General features: G+C 42.5%; 1 pseudogene; it reads left to right on the forward strand.

Moving 5' to 3' along the window:
- The first annotated feature begins 3823 nt into the window (after positions 1 to 3823).
- Positions 3824 to 4616, forward strand: LOC116740800 (annotated as a pseudogene).
- Positions 4617 to 12231: the final 7615 nt, after the last annotated feature.

The raw sequence follows: 12231 nt of genomic DNA on the forward strand, positions 1-12231 counted from the left end.
TACACAGGCATGTTCACTCTGTGAAAATTCATCAAGCTGCATATTTATGATATGTGTATTTTTCTGTATATGTCAAGAAAAGTATATATAAAACAAATATATGTTTTAAATGTATACTCATTTTATTCCAAAAATGCATCTCTTTCTACTACATGCCAGCTTCTCAAACTTTAGAGTGCATCAGAATCAGCTGGAGGGCTTATTAAAACCCAGATTGCCAAGTAACACGCCCAGAATTTCTTAAGGTAGGAAGTTCTGGAATCAGGCCCAAGAATTTGCATTTCTAACAATTCCCAGGTGATGTTGATGCCTAGGGATCACATTTTGAGAACCACTATGCTGGGTGGACTATGATATCCTAACCTTCTTGCTCATACCAAGGGTAGATTAGCTGTGATCTGGGAGGTAGAACCTAGCAGAATTAATGTCAGGCTTCTTCAGAGGCACATAGATCAAGGAGGAGCTAGTTCTGACTATCAACATCTTACTTCAGGGGTTTTAGGGAAATACCCTGAACCTCAGTGGCCAAATCTCTAAATAGGAATAATAGGTACTACCTCCTAGGATGTTGTGAAGATTCTAGGACATCCAGGGTAAGTAGTTAGTTGGTGGCTCTCCAAGGAGAAGCTGGGTTGGTAAGGGCAGAGAATCCCAGCCTGGGCATTTCCTCATCTCCCATGCTGTGTGGCTCTGGCTCCCAAGTTCCCTGATCCAAAAGCCAGTCTAGTCTTGGCCTGGTCAGAATGTAGGACTGGTGGCTAATAGAGCCTTGAGCCACCTATACCCTCCTTCTGTCTTGGACAGCCAGGTCAACCTGGGACAGGACCCAGACCTGCTACAGCAGGGGCAGGAAGCCTGGGAGAGGCCCCCACCAGCAAGGGAAGGAGTTTCCCAGGCCTTTGGAGAGAAAAGGAAGCAGGGATGAAGAGCTGGAAGGAGTGGGGAGAGAAACCCCAGCAGCCCACATGCCACCTGTCACTTACTGGCTTTCCCTACAGAACACTCAGTCACATTGCTAGTCACGCTGCTGTCCCCCATTTCCCTGGAGCCATTCTGCATTCAATGCCAGAGGAAGGGAAACAGTGGCAGAACTGTGTGTTGATGGAGAGAAGACACTGCATGGGGCTTCTGGGAGCTTCAGATCTGGATCCAAAGAAACCACTGAAGACCTGAGGTCGTGGCTCATCATTTTCCCTCTTTAAGACTGTTTTGTTGGGATTTCCCTGGTTGTCCAGTGGGTAAGACTCCACACTCCCAATGCAGGGGGCCTGGGTTTGATCCCTGGTCGGGGAACTAGACATGTGGACTCTCAGCTGCGGCATGCAACTAAGAGTCCACATGCCACAACTAAAAGATCCTGCATGCCGCAACTAAGACCCGGCACAGCCTAAATAAATAAATAAATATTGTTTTTTAAAAAAAGGGACTTCCCAGGTGGCACAGTGATTAAGAATCCACCTGCCAAGGCAGGGGACACAGGTTTGAGCCCTGGTCCGGGAAGATCCCACATGCCATGGAGCAGCTAAGCCCATGTGCCACAACTACTGAACGTGCACTCTAGAGCCCGTGAGCCACAACTACTGAGCCCACATGGCCCAACTACTGAAGCCCGAGTGCCTAGAGCTCGTGCTCTGCAACAAGAGAAGCCACCGCAATGAGAAGCCCGCGCACTGCAAGGAAGCCCCCACTTGCCGCAACTAGAGAAAGCTCACGTGCAGCAGTGAAGACCCAATGCAGGCAAAAATTAAATAAATAAATTAATTAATTTTTTTAAAAAGACTGTTTTGTCATCTGCGAAATGAGGTACACAAGTTCTGTCCCTAGTCACCTCAGTCCCTCCCTCCCAGGTAGTGTTGCCAGATTTAGAAAATAAAAATGTAGGAAGGGGCTTCCCTGGTGGCGCAGTGGTTGAGAATCTGCCTGGCAATGCAGGGGACACAGGTTCGAGCCCTGGTCTGGGAGAATCCCGCATGCCGCGGAGCAACTGGGCCCGTGAGCCACAACTGCTGAGCCTGCGCGTCTGGAGCCTGTGCTCCGCAACAAGAGAGGCCGCGATAGTGAGAGGCCCGCGCACCGCGATGAAGAGTGGCCCCCGCTCTCCGCAACCAGAGAAAGCCCTCGCACAGAAACGAAGACCCACCACAGTCAAAAATTAATTAATTAATTAATTAATTATAAAAACCCAAAACAACACCAAAAAACCAAAATGGTTCTTTAAAAAACAATAAGTAGGATGCTCAGTTAAATTTGAATTGCAATAAAAAATTAATAATTTTTTAGTATAAATATGTGACAAATGCTGCATGTAACATTCTTACACTAATTTTTTTTATTGTTTATCTAAAGTTCAGATTGAATTGGGTATCATGTATTTTATTTGGTAACCCTACTTCCAGGGCTTTATACACTTTCTCCATTGGGGTAGTGAAATTAAATGCCTCCAAGGACCAGTAATAAATAGCTATAAAGAGTGCTCAGCACCTCCTCCTCCAGTTTTTGGGAGGACTTAGATTCAGAGGAGCATTTGCAGGACTGAAGAACTCCCTGAGATAATATACAGCATGCCAGAGCTTCTCCTAGTCTTGTTCATTATCCTCAGTACCTCTTTTCTTGCTCTCAAACATGAAGTTGTCCCTCTCCTAGGAAAGCCCCATTGGCCCATAGCTACAGATTGCAGACCAGAATCACTTCTTGCCCACAGTTCTCACTGGAAATGTCTATCCTAAACTGAATTATACCTGTCTTAAAAAAAAAAAAAAAGCCATGCCTGCAAATTCCTCAAGCAAAAATGGAATCAAGAGACAAGCATCTAGGTCACATTATGCAAGATGGAAAGGTGTCATCAGACCAGAAACTCCGGGGAATCTTAGAGCTCAGCCTTGACTCATGTAAACTTCAGAGGCGGTAAAGGCTGCAATTAGAGATATAGGAACATGTGACTTTGTTTTCGGTCCTGGAGGACCTTCTAAACTTGGAGGGAGGAGGGGCAGGTCCTGAAAGGTCAAATGCTTCAGTCACGTGTGTTCAGGCTGCTTCCTCAACTGTGAAACAGGACTAAACTCTTACGGTTGTGGGGAGGATAAAATGAGAGAGCATTAACACAGTACAGGACCATAGTAAGTGTTCAATTAAAATTAGTGCTTGATTTTTCACACGAGGCAGCTGTGTGCCAAAGAGGTTTGGGGACTTGCCTGAGATCAACTAGTAACTGGTGGAGCAGGATTCAAATTTGGTCAGCCTGACTCTAGAGCCCTCACTCTTATCCTTTAAGCCAGTATCTTCCGAGGGGTTGTGGACTGATGATGCACACAAAATGATTTTAGGTGGTACCAAAAGTGGCCACAAAAAAACAAACAAACAAATAAAACAAAAAAATGGCCTCCCTGGTGGCGCAATGGTTAAGAATCCACCTGCCAATGCAGCTGACACGGGTTTGAGCCCTGGTCCCAGAAAATCCCACATACATGCGACAGAGCAAATAAGCCCATGCACCACAACTACTGAGCCTGCACTCTAGAACCCACGAGCCACAACTATTGAGCCTGCGAGCCACAACTATTGGGCCCATGTGCCACAACTACTGGAGCCCGGTCACAAGTATTGGGCCCATGTGCCACAACTACTGAAGCCCACGGGCCTAGAGCCTGTGCTTTGCAACAAGAGAAGCCACGACAATGAGAAGCCCACGCACTGCAATGTAGAGCAGTCCCCATTTGCTGCAACTAGAGAAAGCCCGCGCACAGCAACGAAGACCGAACACAGCCAAAAATAAAAACAAATAAATTAATTAATTAAAAAAAAACAAAACAGGTGTTGGCCTTGTTCTCAGCTTTTGTGTTTTTCTTTTTGCAGACGCCGCCCTGCTCTCATTAGCCTCTGGCCTGCCATCTCCTTGAATCCTAACACCATGCCTTCAATTAAGTTGCAGAGTTGTGATGGAGGGATATTTGAAGTTGATGTTGAAATTGCAAAACAATCTGTGACTATTAAGACCACGTTGGAAAATTTGGGAATGGATGATGAAGGAGATGATGATCCAGTCCCCTAGCCAAATGTTAATGCAGCAATATTAAAAAAGGTCATTCAGGGGTGCACCCACCACAAGGATGATCTGCCTCCTCCTGAGGATGGTGAGGACAAAGAAGAGTGAACAGATGATATCCCTGTTTGGGATCAAGAATTCCTGAAAGTTGACCAAGGAACACTTTTTGAGCTTATACTGGCAGCAAACTACTTAGACACCAAAGGTTTGCTTGATGTTACCTGCAAGACTGTTGCCAGTATGATCAAGGGGAAAATTCCTGAGGAGATTCAAAAGACATTCAGTATCAAAAATGATTTTACAGGGCTTCCCTGGTGGTGCAGTGGTTGAGAGTCTGCCTGCTGATGCAGGGGACACGGGTTCGTGCCCCGGTCCAGGAGGATCCCACATGCCGCGGAGCAGCTGGGCCCGTGAGCCATGGCCGCTGAGCCTGCGCATCTGGAGCCTGTGCTCCGCAACGGGAGCGGCCACAACAGTGAGAGGCCCGCGTACCGCAAAAAAAAAAAGAAATGATTTTGCTGAAGAAGAGGAAGCCCAGGTATACAAAGAGAACCAGTGGTGTGAGGAGAAGTGAAACTTTGTGTCTGATGCTGTAACACTGTTAAGGATTGTTCCAAATACTAGTTGCACTGCTTTGTTTATAATTGTTAATATTAGAAAAACAGTCCACAAATGCAGCAGCAAGTCAGTTGTATTAGCAGAATGTTGTCCTCACTGCATGTGTAGTTTCAGTACAGATTCCAAACTTATGGCTCAGTTTCTTCTAGTATGATCAAAAGTTCTTTTTTCTTTGCTCTGAATAAAATTGAACTGTGGGTTCTCTACAGAAAGTGGCATTTTGGGCTTTCCCTCTTTTTGTAAAGCAATTTCTGCCTAGTTTATTGTCCAGTTAACTTTAGTTTAGTGACTTTTAAAAGTTGGCATTGGGCTTTCTTGGTGGCGCAGTGGTTGAGAGTCCGCCTGCCGATACAGGGAACACAGGTTTGTGACCTGGTCCGGGAGGATCCCACATGCCGCGGAGCAGCTGGGCCTGTGAGCCATGGCCGCTGAGCCCGCACGTCCGGAGCCTGTGCTCCGCAACGGGAGAGGCCACGGCGGTGAGAGGCCCGCGTACCGAAAAAACACACACACACACACACACACACACACACAAAAAAAAAGTTGGCATTGTAAATAAAACAACTTGCAAAAATTTGTCTGAAATAGAAAACAACAACAAAAACTTTTCATTATGAAAAATTTCAAAGATACATAAAAGAAAAGAAAATAGTATAATGGATTTCCAGCTTCACCCAGCTTCAAATAGCAACTCATTAACAATAGCTTTCATCTATTACCTCTGCCGATGGCTTCTTTTGAAGCAAATGCCAGACATCATATTATTTCATAGGTAACTATTTTGGTAGAATTTGGTATGGTAATTTTTAAAAATTTTATTTTATTGAAGTATAGTTGATTTACAATGTTGCATTAATTTCTCCTGTACAGCAAAGTGATTCAGTTATACATATATATGCATTCCTTTTCATATTCTTTTCTATTATGGTTTATCACAGGGTATTAAATATAGTTCCCTGTGCTATACAGTGGAAGCTTGTTTATCCATTCTCTATATAATAGTTTGCATCTGCTAATCCCCAACTCCCAATCCATCCCTCCCCCAACACCCTCCATACAAAAATCTCTTAAAACTTGATAATAAGAAGACAAACAACCCCATTTAAAAAGGGGCAATAAGGACTTCCCTGGTGGTGCGTTGGTTAAGAATCTGCCTGCCAATGCAGGGAACATGGGTTTGAGCCCTGGTCCGGGAAGTTCCCGCATGCTATGGAGCAACTAAGCCGGTGTGCCACAGCTGCTGAGACTGCGCTCTAGAGCCGGTGAGCCACAACTACTGAATCCCATGCGCCTAGAGCCAGTGCTCCACAACAAGAGAAGCCACCACAAACAGAAACCTGTGCACCGCAATGAAGAGTAGCCCCCACTCACTGCAACTAGAGAAAGCCCCTGTGCAGCAACAAAGACCCAACGCAGCCCAAAATAAATTAATTAATTAATTTAAAAAATTTTTTAATTAAAAAATAAAAAGGGGCAATAGATATGAACACATTTCACTAAAGAAAGTACAGGAATAAGCACATGAAAAGATGCCCGACATCGTTAGCCATTAGTGAAAAACAAAATAAGATGCCATTTTATACCCACTAGAGTGGTTATTTAAAAAAAAAAAACAGACAATAACAAAGTTGGCAAGAATGTGGAGAAACAGGAAGTCTCATACTTTGCTGGTAGAAGTGTAAAATGGTACAGCCACTTTGGAAAACAGTCTGTTGGTTTCTTAAAAAGCTAAGCATATATTTATCATATGGCCCAACAATTCCACTTCTACATATATGACCCAACAATTCCACTTCTATGTATCTACCCAAGAAAAATGAAAAAAATGAATGCCAATGACTTGCATGTGACTGTTCACAGCAGCGTTATTCATAATAGCCAAAAAGTGGGGGGAAGAAACTTAAATGTCAATCAATTGAAGAATGAATTTTTAAAATGTGCCATATCCATACAATGGAATACTATTCAGTAATAAAAAGGAATGAGCTATTGATATATGCTATGTCATGAATGAACCTGAAAACCATTAAGCTAAAGGAAAGAATCCAGACACAAAAGGTCACATATTGTATATTTAATTCCATGTATTTGAAATGTCCAGAAAAGGCAAATTTATAGAAACAGAAGGTAGATGAGTGGTTGCCTGGAACAGGAGGTAGGAATGGGAATTAACTCATGTAAATGACCATGAGGGGTCTTATTAGAGTGAGGAAAATGTTCTAAAAATAGTTTATGATAATGATTGAAAAACAATAAATTTACTACAAATCATTGAATTGTAGATTTTATGGTATGTCAATTATACTTTTTATAAAGTTGTTTTAAAAAACACATACACCACTTGTTCCAGCAGTTCCATGGCTAAGAATTTATCCTTTAGATAAATAGGCAATGAGCAAAATAGCAGATGAACATGTGATCCATCATAACATTGTTTGTAATAGGAAAAGATTGGAATAAGGACAAAGTCCATCAGTAGGGGATAAGATAAATTACGGTACTAGAAAATTATGCTAGCCTTAAAAAAAAAAGAAAAGAAAAGGAGCAAGGCAGATCTACATGTACTGATATGAAACCATCTCCAATTTATTTAGGAAATAAGGTCTAAGCATTTGGTCAAAAATAAAAATGAATAGATTACATATTCATTTGCTTGTATATGCATAGCACATCTCTGGATGACACACAGGAAGAGAATAAGATTGTATATCTCTTAAAGAAATTGAGTGGCTGGGGGACAAAGTAGGAGGAAAACATTTTCATACTTTTTAAATAATGTATCAGATACCTATATTAGCTATTTGAAATTTTTTTAATTAAAAAATTTTTAAAGAATTAACTAAAATCGTTAAGTTTTTTAAAAAGTGGGTTGATTTAAAGAAAAATATGAGTAAGTCTCATCACAGAGTGTATACAGACAAGGACAAAGTACTAAGGTAGGGTGTGGACAAGTGTGGCTGGGAGCCAGCCCAGAGTCATCCATCACAGCTGCCAGCCTGGGCATGCCTGTCTGGTGGCTCCACACCTCACTCAGCCTGGCCTGAGGCTAGAGAGGGACAGAGGCTGAGCCCTGATCCCTGAGCCTTCCAGACACTGCGCAGCACAGTGGTCATGAAAGTTGTCTGGGATTTGTGACTGCTGCCTAGGAGGGTCAGAATGGGCTCATGTCACAAGCACAGAGTTCCCAGCCAGCAGGCTGCATACAATCCTGCTGCCTCCAGGGATGGTCAGGCCACCTGGGTCTTTTGGATACCCAGGGCCATCCCTCAGTCCCAGAGAGTGGAAAGAGGAAGAGCTTTCTCCCACTCCTTTGCAGTTGAGGTGTAGAGTTCAGGAATGTGGAGTCAACCTGATTTTGCTGCTTATTTGCTGTGTGACCTCAGGCAAGTCACCTAACTTCTCTGAGCTTCCGTTCCCTCAGTTGTAAACATGGAAATGATACTTTTAGAAATACATATAGATGAAATAAAGCAATATACCAAGAAAAGTAAGGGAACAAAAAAAAAAAGTAAGGGAACAACCCCAATGCTATCAATAGGAGAACTAATAAAATTAATTATGCTATGTTTATACATATAGTAATAAAAAGAACAAACCATTACCGCAGGCAAAAGCATAGATGAATTGCACAAACATAACAATGAGTGACAGAAGCCAGACAAAAAAGAGTACCCATCAGGAGAAGTGTACTTTTTTTAATGTTTAAGAACAGGCAAAACAAACATAAGGTGATAGGGATAAGAATACTGGTTACCCTAGAGCAGGAAGAATTAGTAGGGAGGGGAGCCTCCCTCATGAGGGAGCCTTCTGAGGCATGGGAAATGTTCTATATGTTGATCTGGTTACACAAAAATCTGTACATACACACATATAAGTTTGAATTGTACACTTAATATTTGTGATTTTACTACATATACATGGTATAATTCAATAGGCATTTTTAAAAGTAAAAAAGAGAGGGAATGATGAGCATAATATTCAAGATGGTTACCTTGGTCAGGAAAAGAGTTGGCTGGGGAGGAGGGTATAGTGTTAGATGCAGGTTATTGTCAAGGCTCTGCATTTTGTTGTAGGGTGGTGGATTCACAAGTGCCTATATCATTACTTTAAAAAATTAAATAACTCAAAAATAATTTTAAAATAATACAAATGATACAGATACCTGATAGGGTTGTAGGGTGTATCAATCGGGATTCTTAACTGCAAAAAAAAAAAACAAAACTGGGGATTCCCTGGTGGCGCGGTGGTTGAGAGTCTGCCTGCTAATGCAGGGGACACAGGTTCGAGCCCTGGCCTGGGAGGATCCCACGTGCCGCAGAGCAACTGGGCCCGTGAGCCACAACTACTGAGCCTGCGCGTCTGGAGCCTGTGCTCCACAACAAGAGAGGCCGCGATAGTGAGAGGCCTGCGCACCGCGATGAAGAGTGGCCCCGCTTGCCGCAACTGGAGAAAGCCCTCGCGCAGAAACGAAGACCCAACACAGCAAAAATAAACAAATAAATTAATAAACTCCTACTCCCAACATCTTAAAAAAAACAAACAAACCAATTCTCCTGAGTTTGAGCAGAAAAGAAATATATTAAAAGATGTTGGGTGGCTCATAGAATCTCCATAAGAGCCTGAGCACCAGACCTGGGGGCTGTGTACTGTCAGGAACAACTCTCAAAAATCACCCTGAGGATTCCAGCCAGGAGAGATGCCAGGGTCACTGTTGCAGGGAACAGACACTACAGCTTTCTCTGCCAACCCTGAGCTCTGGGTTCTACCAGCAGCTACTACCCTCACTCCTCTATGCCTCATTTGTGAAATAGAAACAATATTTTATTTATATTTTTATACATATGTTTATTTATTTAGGGGTGTGTGGACATGTATGTGAAATCATGTGTGTAAAGGGCTAGTCCAGATGCCAGGAACACTGTAAGCGCCTACTCACTTAGGGTTAGCAATGATAAGGTCACATGGCAGCTGGCAGGACTAGTTCTGGAATGCAGGTAAGACACCCCCAGAGATTCCAAGCAATTCTTGGAGGAGACTTGATAGGGGATGCCAGGTTGCATTGGCAGATGGAGGCCAGGAAACACAGCATTATTTTGAAAAGTTATTTTAATGAGACTGTGCTATACTGGTACAAAGGCTGTCTTGTCCAATATCTTATTTAATTTTCATGATTTGCAAAGGACAAGGACTGTGAAAGCCAGAAATATTCTGGATTGACTCCAGCTCTGCAACATCCCAGCTGTGTGGTCCTGGACAAGTGATGTAATCTCTCCGAGTCCCAGTGCTCTCATCTGTAAAATGGGGACAATAATGAGATGTCGTGAGGACCAAATGAGAGAAGATATATGCCAAGCTTGGCATAGAGTGGATGCTTGACAAAGGTAATAGAAACAGGTGTTGTTATTTTCACTATCACTATCATTTCTCCTACAGTCCATGTAAGAAGACGGTGTAGCCATGAGACAGACTAGGTCATGAACAGCAGGATCTGGAACTATAGACTCAGCTACCAGGGTAGAACAAATTCTGGAGACAGCCAGCTAAAGGTGAGGAGAAGTCCACTACAGAGGGAAGAATGCAGGATTCAGAGATGATGGGGGCAGGTGACTGGGGTAACCCATTCAGTCGTTGGCATGAGATGGCCTGGTACAGGAGAAGAGACAGAAGCAACTCAGAGACCCATCCCCAGAGGCTGAACTCACTGATTCAACAGTAGAATAATAGTTTGACCCAGGCTCTGAGGTTAGGTAGAGCTGGCTTCAAATCCCAGCCTCAATGCCAAGATCACTATATGACCTTGAGACTGTTCCTCATCATCTCTGACCTCTGTTTCCTCCCCTGTGGAAAGACTGATTGTCTTACTTCTCACTTCTACTCCTGTCATCCTTCTAGAATGATTGGTTCAACATGAGAGCCTTCCTTGGTCTCATTTCCAGTGACCTTGTTCTCCCAGGGTCTTATCTGCACACCAAGTCTGAACCCTCAATTTTCCTTTACCATCTCCTCCCTTCCGTCCTTGAACTCTCTGAGACCACAAATTCTGAGGACCAAAACTTCACCTAGTATTTCCATTGTCACTATGTTTTTTTCTTTTCTCAAATCTATAGGATCTGAAGTCTGTCCTCTTTTTCATTCTTTTTTTTTTTTTCAGTAGAAGTATGGTTGATTTACAATGTTGTTCATTTCTGCTTACAGCAAAGTGATTCAGTTACTTTCTTTTTCATATTCTTTTCCATTATGGTTTATTGCAGGATGTTGAATATACATAGTTCCTGGTGCTATACAGTAGGACCTTGTTGTTTATATAACAATATATATAAAAAAATTAATATTGGTGTGGTAATTTTGGAACTATTGCATGTATCATGTAGGATAAAGCAAATAAGTAAATATGTTACTATTAGGAATCAAAATTTTTCATAGAAGGGAAAAGAGATCTGAATATAAAGTCAAAGAAGTTCAGAAAAAACATTTATGAGTTGGAAAAAAAATATAACCTCATGATTACATATATATTCATTCCTAGATTTACCCAATGAACAGGAGGGCCTGGAAGTAATTATAAGTCAGTAGCGATGAGCATAACTTGAGCCCAAATCTTATTCTTTAAAATTGGCCTGGGCTCTTTGGAGAAATGGCTGATTCTAGAGCTTGCAGAGGAAAACTATAAGCAGAGTCTGGAACATCTTGTTATGCCAAAAAATATGAATGCACTCTGGATTAATAAGAGTGTGTCAATAGGAAACAAAAAACAGCTCGAAGAGGCTTTTACTGACTAAATTTGGGACAATGTGAGTATTAACAATAAAAAATGAATGTAATTAATTATAAAACATTGAATAAAAATCTATGAGTTTATAAAATAACACAGAGAGATGTAGAACTCACTTGCCACTGTTGGAAATGACTATTTTTTTAAATAAGTAATTGCAGTTGTTTATTTATTATTGTTTTTTAAATATTTATTTTATTTATTTATTTGGTTGCAGCAGGTCTTAGTTGCAGCATGTGTGCTCCTTACTTGCGGCAGGCAAACTCTTAGTTGAGGCATGCAGGTGGGATCTAGTTCCCTGACCAGGGAGCAAACACGGGGCCCTGCATTGGGAGAGCGGAGTCTTAACCACTGCACCACCAGGGAAGTCCCGGAGATGACTATTATGTTGGCTCTTTACTCTAATTATTGGTTATTAAAAGGAAAGAGATGGGCTTCCCTGGTGGTACAGTGGTTGAGAGTCCACCTGCCGATGCAGGGGACACGGGGTCGTGCCCCGGTCCGGGAAGATCCCACATGCCGCGGAGCGGCTAGGCCCGTGAGCCATGGTCGCTGAGCCTGTGCGTCCGGAGCCTGTGCTCCGCAACGGGAGAGGCCACAACAGTGAGAGGCCGGCGTACCGCAAAAAAAAGGAAAGAGTTAAGCATTTCACCTGTTTTCTTAGTAGGACCTGTAATTCATTCTTAGGAGAAAGGAAAACTCTTCCTTGTAGAAGAATGATACTTGGAACAGGATAGAAAGCCCAGAGATAAACCCACACACCTTGGTCACCTTATCTTTGATAAAGGAGGCAAGAATA

This window comes from Phocoena sinus, chromosome 15 (genome assembly GCF_008692025.1).
Source record: "Phocoena sinus isolate mPhoSin1 chromosome 15, mPhoSin1.pri, whole genome shotgun sequence".
NCBI classification, from domain to species: Eukaryota; Metazoa; Chordata; class Mammalia; order Artiodactyla; family Phocoenidae; genus Phocoena; species Phocoena sinus.